Source organism: Pelophylax lessonae, assembly GCF_965119305.1.
Source record: "Pelophylax lessonae genome assembly, chromosome: 3".
NCBI classification, from domain to species: domain Eukaryota; kingdom Metazoa; phylum Chordata; class Amphibia; order Anura; family Ranidae; genus Pelophylax; species Pelophylax lessonae.
In genome coordinates, this window is record NC_138770.1 from 398,319,758 (window position 1) to 398,331,779 (window position 12,022).

The 12,022-nt window shown below is 42.7% G+C and overlaps 1 protein-coding gene across 3 annotated transcripts in view; it reads right to left on the reverse strand.

Annotated features, from left to right (window-relative positions):
• CDK19 (cyclin dependent kinase 19) overlaps positions 1-12,022 on the reverse strand; it is a 420,668-nt gene that overhangs the window by 407,564 nt on the left and 1,082 nt on the right. The window lies entirely within an intron of this gene.

The following is a 12,022-nucleotide window of genomic DNA, read 5'->3' on the forward strand; positions in this document are numbered from 1 at the left end:
TTTTTTCCTACCCTAAAGGGAGGATGAGGAAGAGGAGTATGGAACATGCAGCACCCTCAAATCTTCAGAAGTATGAGATGAACCCCAAAAACTTGGAAAGGTGGATCTCTCTCACACGTACCAACACAGACTATCCCCCAATTTAACTGATCCCCAAAGGTTTTTGATTAAATAGCGGAATAGAAAATATGATCCAAAAAAAGTGTATGTATATCACACGTACACAACCACACTAGGCCCCAATTACTATTGTTTGTACCCCTAAAAGGCTAGATGAGGAGTAGGGGGGGTATGGAACAGGCAGCACCCTCAAACCTTCAGAAGTATGAGATGAACCCCAACAACTCGGAAAGGTGGATCTCTCTCACACGTACCAACACAGACTATCCCCCAATTTAACTGATCCCCAAAGGTTTTTGATTAAATAGCGGAATAGAAAATATGATCCAAAAAAAGTGTATGTATATCACACGTACACAACCACACTGGGCCCCAATTACTATTGTTTGTACCCCTAAAAGGCTAGATGAGGAGTAGGGGGAGTATGGAACAGGCAGCACCCTCAAACCTTCAGAAGTATGAGATGAACCCCAACAACTTGGAAAGGTGGATCTCTCTCACACGTACCAACACAGACTATCCCCCAATTTAACTGATCCCCAAAGGTTTTTGATTAAATAGCGGAATAGAAAATATGATCCAAAAAAAGTGTATGTATATCACACGTACACAACCACACTAGGCCCCAATTACTATTGTTTGTACCCCTAAAAGGCTAGATGAGGAGTAGGGGGGAGTATGGAACAGGCAGCACCCTCAAACCTTCAGAAGTATGAGATGAACCCCAACAACTTGGAAAGGTGGATCTCTCTCACACGTACCAACACAGACTATCCCCCAATTTAACTGATCCCCAAAGGTTTTTGATTAAATAGCGGAATAGAAAATATGATCCAAAAAAAGTGTATGTATATCACACGTACACAACCACACTAGGCCCCAATTACTATTGTTTGTACCCCTAAAAGGCTAGATGAGGAGTAGGGGGAGTATGGAACAGGCAGCACCCTCAAATCTTCAGAAGTATGAGATTGTGTTCACTGTACCCCACAAAGATTGAGTTCACTGCACCCCACAATGATTGTGTTCACTGCACCCCACAATGATTGTGTTCACTGCACCTCACAAAGATTGTGTTCACTGTACCCCCCAAAGATTGTGTTCACTGCACCCCACAAAGATTCTGTTCACTGTACCCCACAAAGATTGTGTTCACTGCACCCTAAAAGGATGTTGTTCACTGCACCCCACAAAGATTGTGTTCACTGCACCCTAAAAGGATGTTGTTCACTGCACCCCAAAAAGATTGTGTTCACTGTACCCCCCCAAAGATTGTGTTCACTGCACCCCACAAAGATTGTGTTCACTGCACCCCACAAAGATTGTGTTCACTGTACCCCCCAAAGATTGTGTTCACTGTACCCCCCAAAGATTGTGTTCACTGCACCCCAAAAAGATTGTGTTCACTGCACCCCACAAAGATTCTGTTCACTGTACCCCACAAAGATTGTGTTCACTGCACCCCAAAAAGATTGTGTTCACTGTACCCCCCCAAAGATTGTGTTCACTGCACCCCACAAAGATTCTGTTCACTGCACCCCACAAAGGATTTTGTTCACTGCACCCCAAAAAGATTGTGTTCACTGCACCCCAAAAAGGATTTTGATCACTGCACCCCAAAAAGGATGTTGTTCACTGCACCCCAAAAATGATTTTGTTCACTCCACCCCAAAAAGATTGTGTTCACTGCACCCCAAAAAGATTGTGTTCACTGCACCCCAAAAAGATTGTGTTCACTGTACCCCCCAAAAAGATTGTGTTCACTGTACCCCCCAAAGATTGTGTTCACTGCACCCCACAAAGATTCTGTTCACTGTACCCCACAAAGATTGTGTTCACTGCACCCCAAAAAGATTGTGTTCACTGCACCCCAAAAAGGATGTTGTTCACTGCACCCCAAAAAGGATGTTGTTCACTCCACCCCAAAAAGATTGTGTTCACTGCACCCCACAAAGATTGTGTTCACTGCACCCCAAAAAGATTGTGTTCACTGCACCCCAAAAAGGATTTTGTTCACTGCACCCCAAAAAGGATGTTGTTCACTCCACCCCAAAAAGATTGTGTTCACTGCACCCCAAAAAGATTGTGTTCACTGCACCCCACAAAGGATTTTGTTCACTGCACCCCAAAAAGGATGTTGTTCACTGCACCCCAAAAAGGATTTTGTTCACTGCACCCCAAAAAGATTGTGTTCACTGCACCCCACAAAGGATTTTGTTCACTGCACCCCACAAAGGATTTTGTTCACTGCACACCAAAAAGGATTGTGTTCACTGCACCCCAAAAAGATTGTGTTCACTGCACCCCAAAAAGATTGTGTTCACTGCAGCCCAAAAAGATTGTGTTCACTGCAGCCCAAAAAGATTGTGTTCACTGCAGCCCAAAAAGATTGTGTTCACTGCAGCCCAAAAAGATTGTGTTCACTGCAGCCCAAAAAGATTGTGTTCACTGCAGCCCAAAAAGATTGTGTTCACTGCAGCTCACACACAGAAAAATGGATGTGGATCACTGACACCTGCCTATCTCCAATCCCACACCACACAGCAATATCGATTGTAGTTTGTAGAACACAGTTTCCCTAAAATTCAGCAGACTCTGTCCCTAACAGGATTGAGAAGAGATCGTAGATCAGGATTGAGTGCAGATTCACCCCACCCCCCACACAGCAATATCGATTGTAGTTTGTAGAAGACACTGACCCTATAATTCAGCAGACTCTATCCCTAAAATGCCTACAACTCGCCCTGCCTAAACACTCCGACCTGTCCCTCAATTCTATCCGGACACAAATGGTTTTTTCCTGCCTATCTTTCCCTAATCAGCAGCCAGCACGTTGATGTGTGATCTGTCCCTGATATAAGCAGCATAATGACGCCGCTGCGGCTGCCTCGAACTTATAAAGACTTGGTCACATGCTTCAGACGGCCAATCACAGCTACTAAGACATTTGCAGGCATGGCTGGGATGGCTTAAGGCACACCAGTTAAACGATTGTTGATTGGCTGTTGAAAGCCCGCCATGAAAAGAGCGCCAAAGCATGCAAAACCCGGAAATAAAACGACCGAACACGGATTTTTACCCGAACATACAGTAAAGTGTCCGTGTTCGGGTACAAAAAATCCAATTATTCGGTACGAACACGAATAATACAGTCCGTGTTCGCTCAACACTAGTCAGGAAGGATGCACTGCAGCTGATCAACCCAGTGTGCAAGGGCCCTTATAGCCTGTTGTGGAGTAGTGTTTCCTTATGTGAATGGGCCTTCAGTATTCCAATATCATTTACCGGGGCAGGACAAAATCAGTATTATTTTATTTAGCTACAGGCAACACAAGCACAACACATGCACAAGCCTAACTTTGGGAATTACAAAACAACTATCCTTGCGGTCGGCCCCCCTGCCCTACAAATGCTCAACTCTGAGGGCTGTCGGGGATGCTGCAAATCACTGTAGTAGGCTGCACTATATATATAGTGAGCAGTGAAGGCTGCGACCTTTGGGATTGTGCTCAAGCATGCCCACTACACACTGAAAGTGACAGTATGGTTTTAAAAAAATTCTATTCAAGCATGTCTTCTTAAAGCATTTGTAACCCTAAAAAAAAAAAAAAAAAAAAAAATTGTATCCTGTTACTTTAAAGCATGTTTACAGCACAGTGCTTGTGCAGTGTAATTTGGCCCCTTGTATCACCTGAAATACCTGGCTGATCCTGCCTGGTTCTGCCCTCCCCTCTGTAAACTGACCAGGGTATATCATGGCTGCTGAGCCTTGACACAGTGGTCAGTTTATGTGCCTTCATCATCCGCACCTCTCCTCTGTTCTCTCCCCCCTCACTCCCTGCCTGTCAGCTAGTGAGAGTGCCCGCCTCTCCCCTCCTGCTGCTGAAATTACATGCAATCCCTTGCCCATTACTATTTCCTTATTTCATAGTGCCACTCAGCGCTCACATGACACCTCACTGCTCCCCTCCTCCCCGGCTGACGTTTTGGCTTTCTCCTCGCCTCCACGGCTGACGTCAGCGGGGGATTCTCAGCCGCTCCCGCTGTAGCTGTCAGATCAGGAGAGGGAGCAGCGAGGAATCACGTGAGCGGCGCTGTAAAATAAGGTAGAAATTGGCTTTTTTTTTTTTACAAAGCACAGACACTGGAGTATAGGATGTGTTCTAACAGAGGGGATTGGGTGTAATTTACTAATGGGCTTAACAACCACTTTAACTCGAAAAAGTACCTTCCATGCCTCCTCCAAATCTCCAACTTACTTTTGTTTTTGCTGCTGTGATCTGACTTCCTGTTAGAGGATGGCTACATTTGTCCTTAGTGGTACCACGATATGTAGGAACGTGGCCATCCTCTGCTTGCTCCCATACATCCCCCCACACCCTGATCCACGCTGTACTTACTTCTGTGGGTGCTGAACTGTAACTGTCCATGCAGCCTATGTAGCAGGCTGAGGGATGTGAAATCCCTGTACCTCTCCCTCTTCTCTGTTAAGTGCTTCTGGGAGATCAGAGCGATTTTGGTTAGTGTGAGCAGAGCTCTGATCCGTCCTGGTTTTCTCTGAGTGGACAAGATTTATATTGAGACATCACCACCTCTTTTACACGTCTTATGCAATCAGAGGATTTTTTGATTGGATGAGCTGAGATAAAAGGTGATGAAGTCCAAATCTCCACCTCGTCCATTCAGAACGCCTTGTATTCATTAAAAAAAAATTCAAGGTGTTCTCTGAACAGCAACGCTGCAGAGTGAACAACTCCCTGTGTTCAGCCTGAAAAGGGGACACTATCATTGTATGTATCACAGACTACTACAGTGATTTTCAGAATCCCCAGCAGTCCCCCAGATATCAGAAATGGATACTAAGTAATACCAAGCCAAGCTGGCTCAATGGAGGGTTTAAAGCGGAACATCATCCAAAAGGGAAAGCTCTGCTTGTTCACACCCCCCCCTCCACTTCCACATTTGTCACTTTTTTTTGGGGGGGGGAAGCTACCTGGTTTTGACAGGTACCCGCTCCCACTCCCGGGTAAAATCGCTGATCTATGACATTTAAGCCCCTCCTCCTCCCCCCCTCCACTGCCTTCTGGGACACACACTGCTTTCTGGGACACACACAGATCCCAGAAGACGGTGGGACCATTCAGAAAGCGAAGTGCGTCCCAATGCCCAATGAGAAACTGGCTGTGAGGCCTGAGGGCTTTACTGCCGGTTTTCCTTTCTTGCAATGCCCGCGCCTGCACCCGAAGCCGAATCGGCTTGGGGTGCCAAAATAGCAGGATCCCTGGACAGGTAGGTGTCTTTATATTTAAATTCAGCAGCTACAGTATTTGTAGCTGTTGACTTTTAATTTTTTTTTATTTTTACAGACTGGAGCTCCTTTTTAACCACTTGCCGACCGCTTACTATAAATATATATATATATATATATATATATATATATATATATATATATATATATATATATATATACACACACACATACACACGGCGGCAGGGTGGCTCATACAGGCAAAACAAGGTATGAATACGTTGCTCGCTTGGTGGCAGCAAGTTTGTACGGGCCGATCTGCTGACAGCATTAAAGTGGAATTAAACTCTACTATCCTTTACAGTCAAGGAAGCTGCTTCTGTTTAATCTGCAACTGCCATGGTGCTGCACATGTGATCAGTTATGAAACCAGTCATTTGATAGTTTGACAGTTTGGTTGAGGACACAAGCAAATGTGACAGTTTGCAAATTCGGCATTCCAGGAATGTAAGTGTTTTTTGAAACAGTTAAATCTATGTGTTTAGCTCCTGCTTTATGATTTACTTCTGTTCAGGGGATCTGAGCTTCAGCAAAATGGCAGCCTCCAGCAAGAAGACACAGGAGCAATGCTGGAGACAATTTACAGCACACCCTAATATTGGTAACATAACTATTAATGTTTGTCTCTTGCTAAAGAGCATTATTTTTTATCATCATCAAGTTGCTTTGGGTAAATTTCTGCTTTAATCAAGAAAAGCGGTCCTGCCCTCCCTTCCCTTTTTCGCGGCTATATGATTTTGGAAATATTGTTGCCTATTGTAGGTGGACAGCATGGTTAAAGACTTTAATGGACGTTTACATTCATTTCTAGTCTTTGTGACTGAGCTTTGGCACTTGATATTTATTTAAAAAAATGTGTTTTTTATAGTATAAAGTTTAAAGCAGTATTAAACCCAAAATCAAGCATTTATTATATTGCTTACCAGTTCTTAGATGTGGTGGCTGCATTAGTTTTCTTCTTTAGGCTTTCTTTCTTCTACAATTGTCTGGTGATCTGACCGGCAGTGTTAATTTTGAAGTCAAATTTTGATTTAGTCATAGTCTTTTGACTAAAATGCCATTCATAGTTTAGTCAACTAAGATCTCCACAGTATCATAAACAAACAAAAATGTTCCTTTTTGACAAACAGAACAGCAATTTTAAAATATTAAAAAAAACAAAAAAATGTAAACTCTATGGGCTATAATGCCATTGCACATACTACCTGAATATAAAAACTTTAAGGCTCCATTTCTGAGCAGAGCAACTTTCAGGCGTTTTTATTTAAGAGTTTTGGAGCATTTTTGGAAGTGTATTACAAGCATTTTACAGCTTTAGGCATTTTTGTTTAGCCAATAGAAAGTACTGGGGGAGGAGAATAAAGGTGGAGAGCTGCTGCTTAAGCAGGAAACACGTGACAAAACGCTCTCGCCACACGTTTCTGTTGAAGTCTATGGGGGCAAAAATGCCTGTAATCTGCCAAAAAGAAGCTTATGTACTTTTCTGAGCAACAGGCGTTTTTCTTTAGGCAACAGAACGCTCAGATGTGAACAGGGGCCATTGAAGTGAATGAGATTTGGCTTGTTGAGCATTTTAAAGCTACAAGCTTCAAGCTGAAAATCGCTCAGGTGTGAAGAGGGCCTAACAATTCTCTGTTAATAAAGAAAACATATCGAGTAACATCTTTGAACTAAAAAAATAAAAAAAAAAAAACAAGTTTCATAAATAAACAACAATATTGCTTTTTGACCACTGTTACTTTTGACATCAAATTTCGATTTTGTCTTTTGACTAAAATGCCATTTTAGTTTTGGTCATATTTTAGTCATCTGAATTAAAACTGAATTTTATTTTCATTTAGTTTTCGTCACTAAAAACATGCAGTTGATGAAACCAGTTGATGAAAACTATTACAAAAATATTTTCATCGATGAAATTAACACTGCTGGCCAGCAAATCTGTTATTTTTCCACATTTCAAGCCCTCTTGCAGATTGTATTAATTACAGGGATGAGACAAACCATTCAACACTGAGAAGGGTTATAAATTATCAGTTTTATTTATTCAGGTAAAATCATCATCCCAAAAGGAAAAAAAACTGTTTGCAGTAACTGATTATAAAGTGGAAGCTAGAGTTTGGCTTCAATTTGTAGTGTATTTAAATCTGCTAATCCCTCGAACACTCCCCTCCCCACTCAGACTGACAATGCTGCTGTCCAAAGGTGCCCCCTGTGCTCATTCACCCAGAGTGGGGGCTCTCTAAGGGCTAGTTCACATAGGAATGCACAGCACCTTCCTGTACAATTCACATGTAATCCGAGTGCAGTACACCTTCAGACCATTCATTTGATCTTTTTTTCATTTTGATCAATGAATATCTTTTATATACATTTGTTTGAATGGGATAGAAATGTGCCAGACCGCACCAAGAGTACTGCATGCAATACTTTACAACATTTGAATGAGGGGTGCACAGAATGCACAGAATGAGGGGTGTCCTGCAAAGTGTTCCGATGTGAACTTGCCCAAACACAGGAGGTGTGTTACTGGCCAGATCACCAGGAGGAAACAGAGGGGGAAAAAAAGACTAAAAAAAAAAGGAAAAAAGAAAACTAAAGCAGCCACCACATCTAATGATTGGTAAGCTGCAATATATTACATTTTTTATTTTGGGTTTAATACCACTTTAAAGAAACCCTATTAATTTTAACCCCAATAAAGGGCTACAGATTAATATATTCCAAGATGTTTTGTCTTTTGTTGTTTCATATAATAAACCTTTTCTATTTCAGGTGGCTTGGTTACTATTTCCATTAAGGGGTCCTTATGGGGTCTGCAATCCCATGAGCCTTAACTAATTCCCAACTTCCCAACTGTCCTATAGCCAAAAGACTGCTACAGCGAGGTCATCCAGTTCTGGGAGGGCGTTCATGGATGTTTTCCCAGAACCCCACCTCCCACGCACCCCCTGGGGCACACATATGGTGCCCTCTGAGACTGCTGTGTCCTTCGGACACAGCTGACAACAGATTGTGGTACTTTTTCCAATCACAGTGGTCCTTTACCATGTGATCAGCTGTGTCCAATCACAGCTGATCACATGTAAACAGACTTGCTGGTTATCGGCAGTCCTTTCTTCACACGCTGTGTCTGAGTGAGGATTGGATTGCTATTCACTGGCAAGCCTGTCAGCACATTGTTGACATTGAGAATCAGGACACTGATCCTCCTTTCCCTGATTATCGGTGCAACCTGTCAGTGCCTCCGCATCAATGTCCATCAGTGCAGCCTCATCAGCGCACATCAGTGAAGAAGACAAATTACTTATTTGCAAAATTTTATCTCAGAAACTAAGAAAAACCTTTTATTTTTCCAAACATTTCCGGTCATTTTCCATTTTGCAAAAACTAAAAAACCCAGCGGTACATAAATACCACCAAAAGAACACACTAGTTGTCTAAAAACAAAAAGATAATAATTGATAAAAATTGGGTGCAGTGTTGCATGACCGCGCAATTGCCATTCAAATTGGGACAGCGCTAAAAGCTCAAAATTGGCCTGGGCAAGGAGGGGGTGAAAGTGCCTGGTATTGAAGCAGTTAAAGAAAGTTTATGGATTTATAATTATGTTTTTAGCCCCACTAAAGGGCTATGGATTAGTATTTTCCAAGCTGTTTTGTTTTTTGTTGTTTTGTATAATAGAAACATAGAAACGTGATGGTAGAAAAAGACTAAGGCTACATTCACACCTAAGCGTAGCGTTTTCGCGTGTTTTTTTACCGCGATTTTACCGCGATTTTTGTGCAGGCGGTTTTAGATTGAATAGAGACCAATGGAAAACGCCTGTAATCTGCCCAAAAAGAAGCTCATGTACTTTTTTGAGCGTTGGGCGTTTTGTATACAGCATCAAAACGCCCAGATGTGAACAGGGGCCATTGAAATGAATAGGATTTGTCTTGTTGGGCGTTTTGAGAGCTGATCCTAGAGCAGAAAAACGCCCCAAAAACGCCCCAAAACGCCTACATGTGAACGGAGCCTTAGTAGTCTGCTCATTTCTTTTTTTTTCATTAACTTTTTGTTAGTTGAGTATAGATCTATGTTTGTCCCAAGTTGGTTTGAAGCCATTTCCAACCAGGGTACCCAAGCCCCCTGGAGTGCCTTGACAAAATGCCTAAAAATTGCCCAAAAAATGTATACAAGCCGGCGGGCGGATGAAGTCTTACTTATAGTTACACAAAGCCACAAGTTTTCATTGTGCACCATTATGACCTTTTATCTGCTGACCTCCTAACAACCAAAAAAAATCATCAGTTGATAAGGAGGATGTCAGCTGCCTGGACAGCATCATTGTTTGAACCTCTACATCAGCTTTGGGGGTCACATTAGTTGAGTGATGAAGAAAAACTGAGGGAGAAAAGAAACACTGGACTTATTTTAAAGGGTGCCTCGAGACTGCTCATTATTTAACGGGTGCTTTGAAACTGTTCATTATTTAAAGCAGGGGTGTCAAACTCAATGTAATCGTGGGCCGCATCAGCAATATGATTGCCCTGAAAAGGGCCAGTTGTATCTGTTAGACTAGACGTCTAGAGCATTCTCTACCCGTACATAAGATGTCAAGAGCCCCTCCACCATCAGAAGTTGAGTTCCCCCACCCTTCTTTACATCACAGTGCACCCCCATTGCCTTGTGCTGCTGCTGGGAAGAAGCTGGAGGCAATTCTGGAAAGCAGAAAGTGCAGGATCTGGGGGAGGATCAGAGGAGGGCTGGAGCTCTTTTGCAGCTGCAGGAGAGGTGTGAGGGCCACATGAAATGGCCTGGAGGGCCGGATTCGGCCCGCGGGCCTTCTGTTTGACACATGTGATTTAAAGGGTGCTTCGAGACTGTCCATTATTTTAACGGGTGCCTCCAGACTGTCCATTATTTTAAATTGTGCCTCAAAACTGTCCATTATTTTAAAGGGTGTCTTGAGATTGTCCATAATTTTAAAGGGTGCCTCAAGACTATGCATGAAGGTAACAAACCTTCTGTGTGCAGCAGCCCCCCCCCCCCAAATACTTACCTGAGCCCCCTCTTGATTCAGCAATGCCCATGAGAGCCTTGCCTCTCTGGGGACAAAAACTCCTGATTAGCTATAGGCTCCCACTGCTGTCAATCACAGCCATCAGTATATGGAGGGGATGGGGCCCCAAGTGTGAAAGGACACACACAGCTGCCGCTCGGCTAAAGTGCCCCCATAGCAATCTGCTTGCTGTGGGGACACCAGACAGGAGGGAGGAGCCAGGAGTGCAGGAATGGGAGAAGAGGAAGAAAGGAGCCACTCTGTGCAAAACCACTGCACAGGGCAGGTAAGTATAACACGTTTATTAGTTTAATGGAAAAAAAATAAAGCTTTACAATCAACTCAAGTTGTCTATTTTTTTAAATGGTGTTTAAAGACTGTTCATAATTTAAAGGGTGCCTCAAGACTGTCCATAATATAAAAGGGTGCCTCAAGACTGTCCATAATTTAAAGGGTGCCTCAAGACTGTCCATAATATAAAAGGGTGCCTCAAGACTGTCCATAATTTAAAGGGTGCCTCAAGACTGTCCATAATATAAAAGGGTGCCTCAAGACTGTCCATAATATAAAAGGGTGCCTCAAGACTGTCCATAATATAAAAGGGTGCCTCAAGATTGTCCATAATTTAAAGGGTGCCTGAAGACTGTCCATAATATTGAAGGGTGCCTCAAGACTGTCCATAATATTAAAGGGTGCCTCAAGACTGTCCATAATATTAAAGGGTGCCTCAAGACTGTCCATAATATTAAAAGGTGCCTCAAGACTGTCCATAATATTAAAAGGTGCCTCAAGACTGTCCAATAATTTTAAAGGGTGCCTTAAGACTGTTTATTATTTGGAAGGGTGCCTTGAGATTGTCCATAATTTTAAAGGGTTCCTCAAGACTGCACATCATTTTGGAGATTGCCTTGAGGTTGTCCACATTTTAAAGGGTGCCTCGAGACTGTCCATAATTTTAAAGGGTGCCTCAATACTGTCCATAATTTTAAAGGGTGCCTCAATACTGTCCATAATTTTAAAGGGTGCCTCAAGACTGCTCATAATTTTAGAGTGTGCCTTGAAATGGTCCATAATTTTAAAGGGTGCCGCAAGACTGTCCGTAATTTTAAAGGTGCCTCAAGACTGTCCGTATTTTTAAAGGGTGCCTCAAGACTGTCCATAATTTAAAGGGTGCCTCAAGACTGTCCATAATAGTGAAGGGTGCCTCAAGACTGTCCATAATATTGAAGGGTGCCTCAAGACTGTCCATAATATTGAAGGGTGCCTCAAGACTGTCCATAATATTGAAGGGTGCCTCAAGACTGTCCATAATATTAAAGGGTGCCTCAAGACTGTACATAATATTAAAGGGTGCCTCAAGACTGTCCATAATTTTAAAGGGTGCCTCAAGACTGTCCGTAATTTTAAAGGGTGCCTCAAGACTGTCCATAATTTTAAAGGGTGCCTCAAGACTGTCCATAATTTTAAAGGGTGCCTCAAGACTGTCCATATTTTTAAAGGGTGCTTCAAGACTGTCCATATTTTTAAAGGGTGCTTCAAGACTGTCCATAATT